This window comes from Dasypus novemcinctus, chromosome 1 (assembly GCF_030445035.2).
Source record: "Dasypus novemcinctus isolate mDasNov1 chromosome 1, mDasNov1.1.hap2, whole genome shotgun sequence".
Classification (NCBI taxonomy): Eukaryota; Metazoa; Chordata; class Mammalia; order Cingulata; family Dasypodidae; genus Dasypus; species Dasypus novemcinctus.
Genome location: NC_080673.1, coordinates 161,897,877 through 161,917,701, shown reverse-complemented (window position 1 = coordinate 161,917,701; position 19,825 = coordinate 161,897,877).

Here is a 19,825-nt window from a genome sequence, read left to right as displayed (position 1 = left end):
ATATAGATGGAGTCAAACAATATGTCGTAACTTTTGTCTAGTTTCTTTCACTTAGTATATTTCCTTTTTTAACCCTTAACGAGAGATTCTTAATATATTACTATGCATTACCATCAATAGTTTGTTCTGGTTGTATTTTTTGCCTGATAGTAACATCTCATAACATTAAAGTATATTTGTTCTGTTTCAAAGAAAAACAGGCATTACATGTACAATATTATCCATATTTGTATTTCACATGAGGTTTTGCTGTGCTGTATAGTCCCATGTTGCATTTTTTAGCCTTCTTTCTAGTAATATATAGAACCTTTAACTTTCCTTTTCAACCAATATCATACTCATATACTAGCACTGCTAGTTACAAACTCTATGATGTGCTTTCACCAGTTCTATTCCTTCCTAAAGATTTATGAACATTTTTAGCAATTTTGCACAGATTAAACCTCAGCTTTCCATTTTCTCACCTCATTCTAGTCTTGATGACCTATATTCTAGTTATTTACTCCATGAGTTTGCAAAGTGTATTTATCTCATAATGCTCAACCACTCAGTATTTGTCCATTGTGTCTGGCTTGTTTTACTCAACATAATGTTCTCCAGATTCATCCATGTTGTCATATGCTTCACAACTTCATTTCTTCTTACAGATGATAATATTGCATCTTATTTATACACCACAATTTGTCTAGCCATTCATCAGTTGATGGACACCAGAGTTGTTTCCACCATTTGGCAATTGTGAATAATGCTGCTATGAACATTGGTGTGCAGATGTCTGTTTGTGTCACTTCTCTCAGTTCTTCTGGGGAAACACCTAGTATGTTACTATCATGTCACATGGCAAATCTATATTCAACTTCCTAGGAACTGCCAAACAGTCCTCCACAGTGTCTGTATATTTTTCCACATTCCCACCAACAGTGAGTGATTTTATCTCTCCACATCTTCTCCAACACTTTCTAGGAATGTTTCTTTTTCATCTAGGTTGTCTAATTTGTTGACATAAAGGTACTTATAATATCCTTTTATGATCCTTTTTATTTCTGTAGAGTCAGTCATAGTCATAAGGTCCCCTCATTCATATCTGACTTCATTCATTTGCAAGTTCTCTCTTTTTCTCTTTGTTATCTTCTCAAAGAATCATGTTTAGGTTTGTTGATTTCTCTATTGTTTTTTGCTCTCAATTTCATTTATTCTACTCTAGTCTTTATTATTTCTTTATTTCTGCTTATTTTGGGAATGGTGTGATGTTCTTTTTCTAGTTCTAAGATGTTAACTTAGTTCTTTGATTTTAGCTCCTCTTTTTTTGTTGTTGTACATTTAAAAAAATCATTGAAGTATATCATTCATACATAAACATGCATAAGCCATAAGTGTATAGTAATAGCTGTGAACTTATGAAATAAATATATATAACATCATACAGGGCTCTCATACCTCACCCTACCACCAATACCGTGCATTGTTGTGAAACATTTTTAACTAATGATTAAAGAGTATCCTCAAAGTATTACTACTAACCAAAGAATTGTTCCCCAACCCACTCTATAATTATTCTTTTTAAATATCATTTACACATGAACATACATAAACAATAAGTGTATAGTAAAAGTTGTGAACTTACAAAGCAAACACGCATAAATAGCATCATACAGGGGTCCCATACATCAACCCAACACCAACACCTTGCATTGTTGTGAGACATTTGCTACAAATTATGAAAGAATATTGTCAAAATCTTACTATTAACTATAGTCCTTATCTTACATCTGGTGTATTTTTCCCCCAACCCACCCTACTATTATTTTTAAATATATTTTTATGTCAGAAGTTGTAAACAATCATGCACATGTGCAGAATTCCCATACAACACCCCTCTATAAACAACACTGTGGTAGAATATTTGTTACAAACAATATCATCAGACTATTACCACCAATCATGGCCCATCATCATATACATTTGGCACACTTCTTCTATACTCCCTCATTATCAACACAGTACATCTTTGACATAGATGCATGAATATTACATTATTACTGTTAACCATAGTCCATAGGTCACTCCAGTTGTATTTTTCCCATGCTTCTCTACACTCCCACCACCCTGCAATAGTGATGTACATGTGCTCTAGCTCACAAAGGACACTCTTGAATCTGAACCATCCACCACAATTCTCATCCACCTCTGGGTTTACTGTGTTATTCAATCCCTAGATTATTCTCTAGCTCTCTGTTGCTTGGCATTTACAAGCCTAGACTACCATTTTCAGCCACATTCCCATTTATAAACCAGCTATTACTCTCTACAATGTCTTTTTATCCACTCTATACATTTCCACAATTTTACAGTAAATTTAATTAAAACTTCTATGTATATTAAACATTAGTAGTCCATCTCACTCCTCCTCATCTCCTTTAAGAATCCACCACCTACCACCAGTTCCTGAAGATATTGTCCTATATTTTCTTTTAGAAGTTTTATGGTTCTTGCTTACATTTTTTATCCATTTTGAATAAATTTTTGTATAAGGTATAAGATAGGGGTGCTCTTTCCTTATTTTGCTTATGGATATCTAGTGCTCTCAGCACCATCTTTTGAATGGACTGTTCAGTTCAAGCTGGATGGGTTTGACAAGCTAGTTAAAATTCACTTGACCATAGATGTGAGGGTCTGTTTATGAACCATCAGTTCACTTCCATTAGTCTATGTGTCTCTCTTTTTGCCAGTACTATGCTGTTTTTAGTGTAGTAGGTAATATGATTTAAAATCTAGAAGTGAGCGTCCTCCAATTTCACTTTTCCTTTTTAAGATGTTTCTGGCTATTCAGGACCTGTTACCCTTCCAAATAAATTTGATAATCATGTTTTCTATTTATTTAAAAACCGTTGGTGGAATTTTTATTTGGATTGCATTGAATCTGCACATCAATTTGAGTAAAAATGACATTTTAATGATATTTAGTCTTCCAATCCATGAGTATAGAATGTTCTTCCAATTATTAAGGTCTTTTAAAAATTACTTTTAAAAATGAGTTGTAGTTTTCTGAATTCAAGAACCTTACAACTTGGTTAAGTTAGCCCTAAATATTTGGGTTTTATCTGACATATTATATTTTCACCACTCTTTTGACACAGTTACTTTTATTGATATAATCTTCTTTTCTAAACACTCTTCCAGACCTCTCTCTCCTGGCTTTTCTTTTCAGTCTGTAACACACACTTAAGTATTTCCTGCAAAGCCAGTGTCTCAGTTACAAACTCTCTCAGTTTCTGTTTATCTGTGCATATTCTCAACACATCCTCATTTTTGAAAGACATTCTTGCTGGATATAAGTCTCTTGGCTGGAAGCTTTTCTCTTGAAGTATCTTAAATATATGATACCACTGTCTTCTTGCCTCCGTGGTTTCTGGTGAGAAATCAGCACTTCATCTTATTGAATATCTCTTATATGTTATGCATTGCTTCTCTCTAGCTGCTCTGAGAATTCTTTGTCTTTGGCATTTGACATACTAATTAGTATGTGTCTCAGAGTTGGTCTATTCAGATTTATTCAGATGGGAGTACATTGTGCTTCTCGGACATGGACATCTAGGTCCTTCAATTGGGTTGGGAAATTTTCTACCATTATTTCTTCAAATATTCCTTCTGCACCTTTTCCCTAGTCTTCTTCTTCTGGGATACCATGGCACATATATTTGCACATCTCTTGCTGCCACATACTTCCCTGAGAACTTTAATTTTTTCCATTCTTTTTTTTTATCTGTTTTTTTTTGTATGTTTGCTTTCAGAGGCCATTTCCTTCAAGCTCACCAATCCTTTCTTCTGCCTCCTCAAATCTGCTATTATTTGATTCCAGTGTATTTTTAATTTCATTAATTGTGACTTTCCTTCCCTTAAGGTCTGCTATATTTCTATGGATGCTTTCAAATTCTTCTTAGTGCTTATCCAATGTTTTCTTAATATCTTTAATCTCTTAGTCATCTCATTCAACTTATTAAGGAGATTTGTTTAGACATCTATGATTAGTTGTCTCCATTCCTTTATGTCATCATATCTTGTTCCTGTAACTAGGCCATATCTTCTTGTTTCTTGTCATGGATTGTAATCTTTTTGTTGGTGTCTTGGCATCTGGCTTATTAGATGTATTTATTCTGGGTGCAGTTTCTCTCTTCAGTTTAGGGATTTCTTCCCCTTTCTCCTTTGTAAGTTGGTGCTATAAGCTGTGGAGGCTCAAGCTGCCCTCATTGCCCTGAGACCAGTGAAACTTCTGCCAAATTTCTCCTTTGCCAGGGGTAGAGACAGAGCCACAGTCATGTGTAATAACCCAAGTCATGCAGGCCTATACTGTAGTTGTCCAGAGAGACAGATGAAGCTTCACAGCTCTTTCTCCCTTGCCTGGGGTGGGGATGGAGCTGCAGGTATGGGCAGCAATCTATGCCATGCAGGTCTAGAATGACTGCAGTTGCCCCAGTAGATGTCCGACTATTCAGTCTGTGCCTGCTGAAGGTACATGCAGTTACCTGGAGAGGCTAGTGCAGGGCCCACCAGGTTCCTCCTTGCTAGAGGTGGGGGTGAAGCCTAGGCTAGGGCTGCAGGCAGATCTGGGTGAAAGAAACTGGTCCAGTTTCACTGGTCTCAGGGCAATGAGGGCAGCTTGAGCCTCCACAGCTTATAGCACCACTGAGATTTTCAGTCAACCCAGCTTCCCCCCATGCTGGGGGTGGAGTTAAAATGATGGTACCAGTCTTTTTCCAACTTGAACAGGTTCAAACTTAGCAGTTCTCAGGGTTACACTTTAGCCAGTGAATTTGTAGCTGGAATCAGTTGCCAAACGTCTCTTCCTCCCCTGTTTCTGGGAAATGGAGCTTCCACTTCCAGCCATAAGAATAGCTTCTGAGGTGGCTTGTGCCACTAAAGTAGGATGATCAGCACCCTATGCAGCATGGCCTGTATTTTCCTGGAGAGGCTGGAGCAAGTTCCCCCAGTTTCCTCCCTGATGGAGGTAGGTTTGGGGCTTATGCTAGAACTACAGTCTGATATGGATGGAAAGAAGCCAGTCCCTGCCAGCACTGTGATTTTCAGTCTGTCCCCCTTCCCCTTGTGCCAGAGGCAGAGTTAAAATGGTGGCTATCACCTTCTTTCTGGCCTGGATAGTTTCAAACTTCAGCTGTTCTTAGGCTTAGACTTTAGTCTGCTGAATTTACTAATCAGTATCTGAAGTCGGAGTTTAACCGTCTTTTCCTCCTCCACTTTTGGAAGTGGAGCTTCCAATTCCAGCCCTAAAACAGCTCTCAAAGTGACTTTTGCCTCCGGTGGAGAATGGGCACCAACCTCTTGGGCCTAGAAAGCTCTACTTAAGAATTTCTCTGCAGGTGGGCTGTTTCCTCCTTCCATTCTTTCAAGGATGTTGCAGGATGCTCTTCTGGTCTCCTGGAGTCCACAAACACACTTTAGATAGCTCTGAGTGATTACTAACTGCATATAGCATGAGCTGACTCTAGGAGCTCCTTACTCTTCCACCATCTTGCTGGTTCACTTTCTTCTCTTTTAATATATGCACTTAGGGCTATAAATTTCCCTCTTAGTACTGTCTTTAGTGTATACCATAAATTTAGATAGTTCTTTCCCTCTTTTCATTTGTCTTGAGATGCCCATTAATTTCTCTTACAATTTCTTTATTGACCCACTGATTGTTTAGGAGTGTGTTGTTTAGTCTCCACATATTTACAAATTTTGTACCCACCAAACCATTGGATATTGTTCAATTCTCAAATTATTTGGTTTCTAAGTACCACTGACACTTTAACTTTTTCCTGTCATTTTTTCCTTCATTTTGATTTCAATACATTCTCCTGGTTTTCATTGTACCACATTAGCTGCATTTGCTCTGCTATCTTTTCAAGGTCATGCATTTATATCTATTATTGAATGCTGGCATTTCTGAAGGGATAGTCCCAGCTATTTTTTATCACTTTAGGGAATATCGTTTATATTTAAGGCTTTAATCTCCCACTAAACTCAGACATCATAAGTATTTTCATTTCTAGCTAAGCCCTCTCTTTTGATTTTCAGACCAATATATCCAATGTCATATTTGCATATTTCAAATGCATCTCATATTCAACAAATAAACTCAGGACCTACCCCAGCACGCATAGCTTGCTCCTTTTCTAGTGTTATTTAATTCAGTAAATGTCACTACTTCCTAAAATCCTCTCAATCCAGAATCCCATTTTTTTTTTTTTAGTTTGCCAAAGGGCTGTGGATACAAAGTACCAGAGGTGTTGGACTTTGTAAAGGGTATTTATTTGGGGTAAAAGCTTACAGTTCCAAGGTGATGAAAAGTCCAACTCAAGGTACAATAAGAAGTGCTTTCTCACCAAAGTCATCTGCCACGTGTTGAAGCAAGATGGTAGGTGATCTCTGCCTGGTGCCTGTTTCCTCTCTGGTTTGCTCTCTCAGGCACAGCTGCTTCACTTTTTTCTGATTTCAGCTGCAAGCTGGCATAGGGCTTGTCTCTTTCCATGACTCCTTATCAGTCTTGGCAGTTCTGCTCTTTTCTCAAGTTCATTTGTAAGCTATCAGGCATATAGTGGGGTTGGTCTCCTCTTGAGCTGGTCCATGGGCAAACCTCTTGGGAACTTTGTGACTTATCAATCCCATCACATTGCAGAGTCAAATATGAGAGTTTCCTTCTTTTCTTCTGTCTGTTCATGTGAGTGTCCATTTTAATCAGACCAAGCAACAGGGTGGACACTCAACATAATCACACCCCACTGACATAATCCAGTCAAAGCACACCACACCCAGAGGAATAGGTTAGTTTACAAACATAATCATTCTCTTTTGGGGATTCATAAAATGATTTCAAAATGCCACACCTGGTAATCATCCTGGCTTCTCCTTCTCCCTCTTTTCCTACCATATTCAGTCTATAACCAACTCTGGATTAGTTCAATCACTTTTCTCCAAGACCACCATGATGAACCTAATTCATACTCAAAATTATCTGATGCAAAGATTAGTGCAGGCCTATCTGCATCTACTCATGCTCCCTGCCAATCTGTTATTTCTCTTGTAGCTCAATTAATATTTCCAAAATATAAATATGGTTACCTTGTTTCCTTGTTTAAAGTCAGTCAGTAGCTCCCTTCGCTCTTAGGTAAGGATGAAATTCCTTCATCTGGCATACATGACCCTGCCTCTCTGACTCCAAGATAGTTAGTTCTACACTAACTAGCTTTCACTTTTCTATTAATTGGTCATTGCAAAATTGAATGAATTCAATTAATAAACTACTGCAATAATCTAACTTATCTTCCTCTGCTCTGATTTGAATACTGAATTCATTAAACATTGCAGGTATAATATTCACCCTTTATTTTAATGTTTATCTAATTATGTCATTACTGGTTTATTATTTATCTCAGTATACTATTAAAAAAGCTTTTTATAGTCCTCAGGACCCATCATACTTCAAACCCTATATATTTCTACAGTCTCCTCTTAGTGCAATTCCCATCACTCTCCACAGTTCACACTTATTAGCCTTCTTTCAATGTGTCCCTCTCTGGAATTTGATAGCTCCTGTTTCAAAGATTCTTAAATACATTCTTTCTGTCCAAATTTTTCTTCCTTTTCTTCCTTACCTTACGTCTGCCTCATTGTCCCTTATTCTTCTTGATTCTTAATAGAGTCAATTCAAAAACCTTAGCTCTTTATCTAAAGTGTAGTTTCCCTCACCCACTACTAAAATTATGCTCTTATATAACATTATATAAGTTTCTTTCATAGTACTTATCATAGTTACAGCAACATTTTTGTATGATTATGTATGTGATTATCTTTCTCCCTCACTGGACCATTAGCTCCATGACAAAAAGGATCATATCTTTTTGACTCATCCTTTTATCTCCACCTCCTACCATAATACCTGGTACCTTGCAAGACATCATTAAATATTTGCTAAAAAATTGTGCTTGAATAAATCCCTGAGGTCCAAGGTGGCTCACTATCTGTATAGACTGACATTTTAACAACCCTAGCTTGGTTAACAAACAATAATTCAAGAGGTATTTAAAATTTTACTTGACCCCTAAATGTGATTCGAGTTTAATAAACCACAGCAATTTTTAAAGTCTTTTTTTGTTCCAATTCTCTTATATCCCCAGCTACTCCAAAGTCTTTCCCAATTCAATTCCCTCAATTAAATCTAAATCATTGCCAGAGCTTCCAAGACTGCAAGCCCTTCTCTCCAATCTCTTTATTATGTAGAATGCATGAAGTTAATTCATTCAATCAACAAATATTTATTGATATTTCTTCTCTCTGTAAGCTCTATTCCAGATGCTGGGGATAGAACAGAGATCTAACTAGATAAAGACCCTGCCTACATGGATCTTACGTTTTATGGATAAAAGAGATAATAAACAGATAAACAAATACATATTATAATTCCAAATAGCTATAAATACTACTTAATTTTTAAAATAATACTAAGTAGCTGTAAGTGTTATGAGAAAAATAAATGAAAAAAGTCAAGCAATGGAGGGTGACCTATTTTGCCAGGTTTTTGTAGGTGTGGGCAGGGAAGATCTCCTTAAGGAGGTGAGATTTATTATGGGATATAGATGAAGTGACATAAATCATGTGACTATCTGGAGAGAAAAAATTCAAGGCAGGAGAAACAGCAAATGCAAAGAAACATGCTTGACATGCTTAAGGAAGAGCAGAAGGCTGGAGTGGCTATAGCACAGTGTGCACAGTAAAGAATAGTAGAGAATGAGGCAAGAGTGATAACCAGGGACCAAACCACACAGGCCTTGTAGGCCATTGGAAGTTCAGTGTGTTTTTATTCTCAATGCCATGAAAAACCATTGGAGATTTTTTTTTTTTTAGCACAGTTGGCAAGTTCCAATTTTAGAAAGATGCCCCTTGCTTTTGTGTGGCAAAGAGACCTCAAAATGTAAAAAGAGTATGGTAAATTAAATTACTGATCACAATTCTTCAGCCTTTCTTGATTATGTGGTCTTTATCATAGGGTTGTGTAGTTCCATTTACAAAAGGTTGAGTAGACTTCACTAACACTTGACTTCAGGCTCAGCGATAAGACTTGCTTTGGCCATTGTGATGTTAATTGGTGTGATACTGTGGTAAAATGTGCATGTGTGATTGAATTGCTGCTCTTGCACTTCTGTCACCACTTTGGACAAAACAAGCCTCATATGGTCCAAGGTGATGAAGAACACAGGAAGCAGACACAAACCCCACTCTAGAGCTTGAAAACAAATATAGACAAACTTTGTCTATACTTGCAGGCATGACCCCCTACTTGTAGGCATGTAGGTGAAAATAGGTAATTGTTGTTTTAAGTCACTGAGTTTTGTTACTCAGTATTAGTGTAGCAGTAGCTGACCAGTAAAGAGAGGAAGAGGAATTATCAATTAGCTGGTGACTTCAAGTGTCAGGGGAGGCAAAATACTGGTTTAGAGACCAGAGTGGTCAAGTTAGATAAGGTAGGAAGTGATGAAATTTAGAATATATTTGGAAGAAAAGCCAATAAGTTTGGCAGTTAAAATGATTGGATGTGAGATTTAGGAAAAAAGGAGAGGAATTAAAGTTAGCTCCAAGGTTTTAAACCTGAGAAACTATATAAATAGTGTTGTCACTGAGATGTGGAAAATAGATGAGTAAAATATTGAAATTAAAGGAAAAATCAGGAATTGTAATATCATGTAAGTGAGGGACGAAACGGGGTCCCTGTTAAGGGACGAGCGGGGTCCCTGTTGTGGGACGAGTGGGGTCCCGTTGTGGGACGAGTGGGGTCCCGTTGTGGGACGAGCGGGGTCCCTGTTAAGGGACGAGTGGGGTCCCGTTGTGGGACGAGAGGGGTCCCTGGCATGGGGAAGAAAGCCTCGTACGGCCGCTGAGGCTTCCCTCGGGGGCTCCGAAGGCGTGGAGGGCGCACGACCCAGGAAGAAGTCGCTGGAGACAGGCTGATGGTACAAGTCTGGTTTATTGCGGAAGGGGATGCAGATTTATAGGATTGGGGAGTGGTGTGGCGGGTTCTGATTGGCTAGGGCAAATGCTGTTTCCATATAAGGCAATGTTCTGGCATTGGGCTAGTGATTGGCCAGTAGAGTATGTGCTAACTCTTGATAGGCTGACACTGTTACTAAGCTGATAGGTGGTTGTAAGCTGTTGCTGGGCAAACAGCGTACTAAGAGATTAGGCTTAAGGGAGGGGGGAGGGGAAGTGAGACTGGGCTAGGCGGGAGATAGGAAGGGGGAGGGCGGTGCCGGTTAGCCGTTAGCAGCAAAGGCCTAGTCAGGCGTGGTCACCTTGTCTAGGCCCAGTGGGCAGAGGTGGTGTCACCTCTTGCCGCACTGTTTGCCACTGAGGCAAGCTGGGTGCCCCTCCTCCCACATGTAGGTATGTAAAAAGCAAATACAGCCATACCTCAGAGATATTGCAGGTTCAGTTCCAAACTACCCAAACAAAGCAAATATCTCAATAAAGCAAGTCACATGATTTTTTTTGGTTTTCCAGTGCATATAAAAGTTATATTTACATTATATTATAGTTTATTAAGTATGCAATAGCATTGTGCCTAAAATCAATGCATGTACTTTAATTAAAAATACTTTATTACCAAAAAATGCTGACAATCATCTGAGCTGTCAACAAGTTGTAAACTTTTTGCTGGTGGAGGATCTTGTCTCCATGTTGTTGACAAGATCAGGGTGGTAGTTGCTGATGTTTGTCCTGGCTGTGACAATTTCTAAAAATAAGACAACAATGAAGTTTGTTTCATGGACTGATTCTTCCTTTAATGAAAGATTTCTCTATAGTATGCAATTCTGTTTGATAGGACTTTACCTACATTAGAACTTATATCAAAATTGGAGTCAATCCTTCCAAATCCTGCTACTGCTTTATAGCTAAGTTTATACAATATCCTAAATTCATTGTTGTCATTTCAACAGTGTTCACAGTATCTTCACCAGGAGAAGATTCCATCTCAAGAAAGCACTTTTTTTTTTGTTCATTCATAAGAAGCAACTCCTCATTCGTTAAAGTTTTATCATATCTTCAGGCTCCACTTCTAATTCAAGTTCTCTTAATATTTCCACCACATCTGCAATTTCTTCTTCCACTGAAGTCTTGAACACCTCAAAATCATCCATGAGGGTTTGAATCAACTTCTTCCAAACTCCTGTTAATGTTCATATTTTGATCTTCTCCTATGAATCATGAATATGCTTAATGACATCTAGAATGTTGAATCCTTTCCAAAAGTATTTTAATATACTTTGCCTAGATCTACCAGAGGAATCATTACCTTTGGCAACCATAGCCTTATGACAAATATTTATTAAAACATAAGACTTCAAAGTTGAAATGACCCTTTGATTTATGGGTTGCGGAATGGATGGTATGTTAGCAATCATGAAAATAACATTAATCTCATTTTACTTCTTTGTATTAGTCACACAAAGGGGTGCTGATATGAAGTACCAGAAATCTGTTGGCTTTTATAAAGGGTATTTGGGGTAGAAGCCTACAGTCACAGGGCCATGAAGAGTAATTTATTTCCCTCACCAAAGTCTGTTGCCATGTGTTGGAGCAAGATGGTTGCCAGTCTCTAAAAGTGTTCAGCCTTTATCTTCCTGCTAAACATGGTCCTAGCATTTCTGAGCTTAGCTGTAGGCTGGAATAAGGCTTATTTCTCTTCCAGGGCTCATTTTTTCCAGGTTCAGTTGCTCTGCTCTCTCCACAGGCCAACTGTAAACTATCAGGCGAATGGCTTGGCTCTCTCCCTGTGGCTCCAGCATCAAAACTTAGTTCTCTCCAAGGGGTTGGGGACTCAATGTCCTACTGATGTGGCTGAATCAAAGCCCTAATATTAACTTAATCAAGGAAAAGTGAAACCTCTGAATTCAATACAATCAAAGGATATCATGAGCCCAGAGGAACAGACCAGTTTACAAACATAATCCAGTATTTCTTTTTGGAATTCATCAATAATATTAAACTGCCACAATCTCGGTCAGATCTTGGGTGATGAGGTATGTTGTCAAAGAGCAGCAAGATTTTGAAAGGAGTCTTTTTTTTTCTTTCTGAGCAGTAGGTCTCAACAGTGGGCTTCAAATACTCGGTAAACCATGATATAAACATATGTGCTTCATCCCAGCTTTGTTGCTCCATTTATAGAAGACAGGCAGAGTAGATTGAGCATCATTCTTAAGGGCCCTAGGATTTTTCAGAATGGTAAGAATGATTAAGTCACTTCAACTTAAAACTCACTAACTGCATAGCCCCTAACAAGAGAGTTAGTCTCTCCTTTGAAGCTTTGAAGCCAGGCATTAACTTCTCCTCTCCAGTTAATGAAAGTTGAAGATGGCTTCTACTTCCAACAGAAGGTTGTTTTATTATATTGAATATCCGTTGTTTAGGGTAACCACCTTCATCAATTATCTTAGCTAAATCTATATTGGCCCTTGCTGCTTCATCTTGCACTTTTATGTTATGAAGATGGTTCTTTCCTTAAACCTCATGAACCAACCTCTGTTAAGTTCCAACTTTTTTTCTCTGCAGCTTCCTCACCTCTCTCAGCCTTCATAGAATTAGAGTTTTAGGGTCTTGCCCTAGATTAGGTTTTGGTTCAAGGGACTATTGTGGCTGGTTTGATTTTCTATCCAGACCATTAAAGCTTTCTCTTTCACCGTATCAGCAATAAGTCTGTTTTGCTTTCTTATCAGTTGTGTGTTCACAAGAATAGCACTTTTTTTTAAAGAGCTGCCTAAGTTGAGCAGAGCATCAAAATCACAGTGTATGATATTGTTAATTTTTATTTTCATTCATAAATTTATATGGAAAATACCCTTCATCAAAGAATTCCAAAGGATGACTACTACATATTTTATCTGACAGATAAATATGACTCCAGGCTGAGTATGAATAGTTAATGGACATATGGAAAGATATCTTTACTAGATGGCTATAATCTAAATAATTCATTTCTATTAGAGTTATTCACATTTGACCTTAATTAATTTGAGGCATTCTTATCATCCATCATCATTGTTATGCATGGCTTTTAATGAGATTTTATCACTGAAAGTATATTTCTAAGTATCGAGATAATTTTGGTATAACATATAATAACAAAATATCAGTAACATGTATAGTTCATTGTAATGCAAATTTTCCCTACATAATTTTGTATCTTCCTTTATACAAGAGCAGTCTTTATATATATAAACAAATCAATTTTATTGCTACATATTAATAAAGCATAAATCCATCCAAATTCTACAGTCAATGGTGTTCAGTATAATCACATAGTTGTGTGTTAATCATTTCAATAATTTTTAGAGCATTTTCATTATTCCAATAACAATATACAAAAATCAGATGAACAAGCAAACAAAACTCATCACCTCTCTATCTCATATGCTTCCCCTCCATACATGGCTGGTTGGAATAGCACTTTTAATTTCCTTCTAGAACTTTTCCTTTGCATTCACAGCTTGGCAAACTATTTGGCACAGAACTTAGCTTTTGACCCATGTTAGCTTTTGACCTGCCATTCTTGCTAAGCTCAATCATTGCCAACTATTGATTTAAAGTGAGAAATATAAGACTCTTCCTTTCACTTGACCACTTAGAGCCTACTTTAAGGTTATTAAATGGACTGATTTCAATGTTGTTGCTTCTCAGGGAATAGGGAGACCCAAAGAGAGGAGGAGAGATATGGGAATGGCCAGTTAGTTTGACAGTCAGAACACAAACAATATTGGGGGATGATTAAGTCTGCCCTTACATTAACACTGTACATTGTGCCCCAAAACAATTACAATAGGACCATCAAAGACCACTGATCATGGACCATCATAACAGATAAAATAGTAATGATAAAGTATGAAATACTGTGAGAATGAACAAAATGTGACAGAGACACAACATGAGCATATGCTGTTGGTAAAATGGCATGATAGACTTGGTCAACTCAGGGTTGCCACAAATCTTCAGTTCATAAAAAGAATGTAATATCTGTGAAGCACAATAAAGCAAAGCACAATAAAAGGAAGTATGCCTGTAAAATATTTCAGGTGACAATAAATTCCATGAATACAGATAAAGCTGAGAAAGAGGAAAGAGGAAAAATGTAGTTGGAATGGGAAAGGTACTGTGCTTCTGTTGTCCTCCATCTCTCTTCATTCTATATCACCAAGTAAATGAGGAACAGGTTGGCAAACCCTGATCTTTCCTGTAAAGGTTTCAGCAAGGAGGATGTGCAACATGAGCACATGTTGATGAATCTTGTCCCTTGTCATAATAAATATTATATTGTTTGGCACAAAGGAAGGGGTGGCAAATTCTACTTGAGAATTGCAAGTTGGTAGAAATGGCTGGAAAAAAGTCCAAGCTTGTGTGTGTGTGTGTAAACATTGCCACACAGTGATAAGGATGCAGATAATGGGCTTTTTTTTTTAATTGTATGAAGCAGTTTATAATTTTTCCTAATAGACAATGAAATGAAGGGTTCCTGGCAAGGGAAGAACATGAAAGCTTGTATTGTAGGAAGGTCACATTTCTAGCAAAATGAAGGATAGACTAGAAGAAAAAATAATTGAAGGCAGAGACTAGTGAACTTATTTTTACTGCAGATGAAGTAGAAAATAATGAAAATTCAAACTTGCAGTTGCAGTAGGAATATCCCCTTACATGTGCCTCTTGTTTAGAACTTCTTAAACTATACCATAATTTTCTGTTTCTGGTCTGCTATATTGAACTGCAAAGCCCATCAAGCACAGGCTATGGGACCAATCTGCCTCAGGTGCAAGCAATAAAGGTAGATTATTTTTAAATGACAATAAAACTGAGTATAAGTTGATCCTTGTATTATCACCATCATGCACCAGAATTTCTCAACAATGCCTCTGTTGAAACACTCCTCCCTCTAAAACGGATTTTGTTGCTTGAAGATCTAATTCATTGTTCCTTTTATTAGTTTAACTGACCAGCTTCTATTTTGTCTTCTTAGTAGCATTTTTAAAGAAAACTTAATTTACTTCTATCATAGCATTCTGCTGCTGTGACTGGAGATGGAAGGCCAGGGAGAAAATAGATGGGTGGGTATAAGAATAATTTACTCATCAGAGTATACTTTTGAATATGATGATGATTATTAATATATTCTTCATTACTATATCCTTCAGCATAATAAGAATATATTTATAAAATTCTTTATATTAAAAATATATTCAAGAATAATTTTCTGAAAAATTTTCTCAATTGTTTTTTATCTACTGCAGTCTTCTTACCTCTTTAAACTTACATGTTTATCTCAACGTGTTGAGTCCTCTTTTCAACATTCTTCTATCTACAAATTCAAATCTCCCATTCTTTAAACCCCAGGCCAAATACCACTTCCAGCATAAAGCTATCTCTTTCCTGTAAATCCATGTAGCAATTTTTATGTATCTTCAATATATCTGGTAATGTGCCCTTATCCATAGTAGGTACTATGGAAATAGCCATAGATCACTTTGAATTCTTTTATGGAAAAAGTATAAACACTGTAGGACATGACTTAAGATTCATTCAACTTTGTTGCCATGTGATTCTTTTAACCTCTTAATGTTATGCTTCAAAAATGCATATGTTTTTGGAATGGAGAGGGGATTAAATGCAGAAAAAATAGATTTGACATTTAAGGGTTTTGCAGGAATCTATTCCCAATTCCATCCTCTATTGGTGAACATAGATATTCTTTGGTGATATTTGTTGTAACTAACCTGATTTATACCAGATCAAATAAAAGGTAAACACTGTGGAAGGGAAGAAATTATATTAAAGACTAGTTAGTCACTGCCTCTCCATCAAGAGGCGTTCAAATCACATCTATCAAAATTAGAACAAATTGTGAAATATGTTTAAAATGCCCATTTGAATAATCTCTCTGTGATGGATTATCAGTTTATGATCAGTGAGAGAGGTTTGGCTTGTAAACATTTGAAAGGGCTTTTAGCAAGCCTAGTGAGGCAGGAAGAGTATTTTTCAGACTCTTGCATTGGGAGAGGTGTTTATTCATTTGCCAAAATCATTAATAGCTACTACTTGCCACAACTGTCTGTTCATCGTTTCTCCCATTCAAAGAAAAATCAGTCAGATATTAAATATTTATGAAAATGCTTTCAATCTAATGTAAAAGACAAACATATCTTATCACACTAACACTCCATAAAAACAAAAATGATAAATACTATAATAGAGGATGTTTTTAAAGTTCTCTTAGATATCTGAGAATGGAATGATTAATAATTCTGTCCTGAGGGACTAAAGACAGCTTTGGAGAATAGGTGTCATTTGAATTGGAAAGATTTCAAAAGATGAAGATGTTTGCATATCTATGTGAGGAGCGAATGATTTTAGGGAGAGGGTAGAGTCTTAGCAAATCAGTGGTATTTGGTGTGTGAAGAGTTTGAATCAGATGTGAATCGGAAAAGGGTGGATTGGGGCAATAGTAGGTTATAACCGCAAATTCTCTGCTGCTCCTCTCATAAAGAGGTAGAGCTTATGTCCATAGGCCTTTGAATCTCGGATGACTTGCTTTTATCAATAGAAGGCAGAGAAAATGACATGTGGGTTTGGAGTGGGGCTTCCAGAGGCCTTGCAACCTCTGGTCTCACACTCCTGGAACCTGCCACCATGGGAATAAATCTGAACTAGACTATTGGAAAGGACATGTAGAGAACAGAGGCACACAGATTGATACCCTGTCAATGACTAAACATGGAGTGAGGCCATTATAAATTATTAAGCCCTTGCCAAGTAACCAGTTGATTATGCACGTGAGTGAACCCAGGTGAGACCAGTGGAATAACAGCCCAGATAATCCCAGTCCAAATTGCCAATCCACAGAGACATGGATAGATAAGTAATTGTTTTAAACCACTAATCTTTGGATGTGCTTTGTTGCTCAACAAAGGTAAATTGATATGGAGCCACATTATTGGGTGTGTATAATCTGGTTCCTAAAGTGGTTGGATTTTATTCTACAAAAAAGTGTGGTGCTTTAAAATGTCTATCTTAAACAATCATGCCCACCCCTCCCACCTGGCTCTTTAAAAAGGTTGTTCAATAAAAGAAAACCTTCTAATATCAACAATTATTTTAGATAGTAGTTCCTCCCATTTATTAGTTATCATCTTCTCACAACTGACTTCTTTCTCTGTAATTAAACTTTAAAAAAATTTTTTTGAGATAATTGTACCTTCATATGCAGTTGTAAGAAATTATACAGACAGATCTTCTTTACCCAGTTACTCCAATGGTGACGTCTTTCAAAACTACCATACAATATCACAACGAGGATTGTGACATTGATACAGTCAAGATAGAATATTCCATCACCACAAGGATCCTTGTATTGCTTTTTTTATACATGTATTCACTTCCCTCCCATTCTTTCTCTAAATCCTGGCAAACACTAATCAGTTCTCCATTTCCCTAAAAGTAATGTTGCATAATTGGAATCATACAGTAGGTAACCTTTTGGGAATGCCTTCATCCCGGAGTAGCAGTTCATGGTGTGGATGGGCCATAATTATTTAATCATTTACCCATACAAGGAAATCTGGGTTGTTTCCTGTTTTTGACTACTATGAATAGAGCTTCTATAAACATTTGTCTACAGGTATTTGTGTGAGTCTGTTTCCATTTCTCTGGGATAAATGCCCAGGAATATAACGACTCGTTCATATGGTAGTCTCACATTTATTTTCTTAAGAAACTGCCAAACTCTTTCTCTGAGTAGATGTACCATTTTACATTTCCACCAGACACGTATGAATGATCCAGTTTTTCCACATTCTCACCAACATTTGGTTTTATCACTGTTTTCCTTCTAGCCCTTCTGATAGGTATGTAGTGGTATTTTGTGGTTTTATTTTTATTTTTTTTAAAGATTTATTTATTTATTTAAATCCCCCCCCTCCGCCGGTTGTCTGTTCTCTGTGTCTATTTGCGGAGTCTTGTTTCTTTGTCTGCTTCTGTTGTGGTCAGCGGCATGGGAAGTGTGGGCGGCGCCATTCCTGGGCAGGCTGCACTTTCTTTCCCGCTGGGCGGCTCTCCCTACCGGGCGCACTCCTTGCGCGTGGGGCTCCCCTACGAGGGGGACACCCCTGCGTGGCACAGCACTCCTTGTGCGCATCAGCACTGCGCACGGGCCAGCTCCACACGGGTCAGCTCCACACGGGTCAGCTCCACACGGGTCAAGGAGGCCTGGGGTTTGAACCGCGGACCTCCCATGTGGTAGACGGCGCCCTAACCACTGGGCCAAGTCCGTTTCCCCTTGTGGTTTTAGTTTGCATTTCATTAATGGCTGAAGATGTTGAACCTCTTTTCATGTGCTTATTTGCCATCATTTCAGTAAAATGTCTCTTTATATCTTTTGCACATTTTCTAATTGGATTGTTTTTTACTGTGAAATTTTGAGGGTTCTTTAGATATTAGTGCTTTGCTGGATATATGGTTTGCAAACATTTTTTTCACCAGTCTATAGCTTGTATTTTCATCCTCTTAAGGTCCTTTGCCAAGCAAAAGTTTTTATTATTGATGATGTCCAATTTATCAATTATTCTCTTTATGGATTATGCTTTTGGTTTCAAATCTAAACACACTTTGCTTAGCCCCAGATCCTGAATATTCTCTCCCTCTCTCTCTGTCTCTCTGTCAGAAAACTTCCATATTACATTATACATTTAAGTCCATGATCCATTTTGAGTTAATTTTTGTATAAAATAAAATACTTAGTTTGAGGTTCATTTTTTGCTTCTATATATCAAATTGGTCCAGCACCAGTCTTAGTAGTTCGTGTGTCATCTTTTCTTTTCCACTTTTGCTAGAGGTTTGTAAACTTTACTGATATTTATAAAGAAACAGCCCTTTGTTTCATTGATTTTCTTCTCTACAGCTTTTCTGATTTCAATTGCATTAATATCTGCTCTTTATTATTTCCTTACAGATTGGATTTAATTTGCTCTTCTTTTTATAGACTTCTTGGGGTAAGGGCTAAACATTTCCTTTATTTAGATGTATGTATTTAGTGTTATACATATATGTTCAATATATTTTTACACTTTTTTTGAGATATTCTCTTTAACACATGGATTATTTAAAATTGTGTTGTTTAGTTTCCAAACTTTGGAGGAGTTCTTTTGTTACTAGTGTCTATTGTTATCAAAGAATATACAATGTATACTCCCAATTCTTCTAAATCTACTGAGGTTTATTTTATGAGCCAAAATTTGGTCTATACTAGGATATGTTCTATGGGCACTTGAAAATTATGTGGTATGATGCTAATGCTGGGTGAAATGCTCTAAAAAAGTTTATTAAATTCTGTTAATTGATGGTGTCATTGGGTTTTTCTATATGGTTGCTGCTCTACTGTATAAGAATTTTTGAGAGAAGAGTGATGAAATCTCCAATTGCAACTGAATTTGTCTAATTCTCTTTTTAGCTCTATCAGTTTTCCTGTTTACATTTTGCAGCTCCATTATTTGATGCATAGACATTTAGGGTTGCTATACTTTCTTGGTGGATTGACACTTTCATCATTATGTAATGCCCCTTCTTGTCTCTTGTAATTTTCCTTGCTCTGCAGTCTGCTTTATCTGTTAATATAACTAGTTACTCCTGCTTTCTTTTGACTAATGTTTGCCAGATTAATGTTTTTCTATACTTTTAATTTCAACCTGCTTAGGTCAATCTATTTAAAGTGGTTTTCTTCTTGCCAGCACACAATTATTTT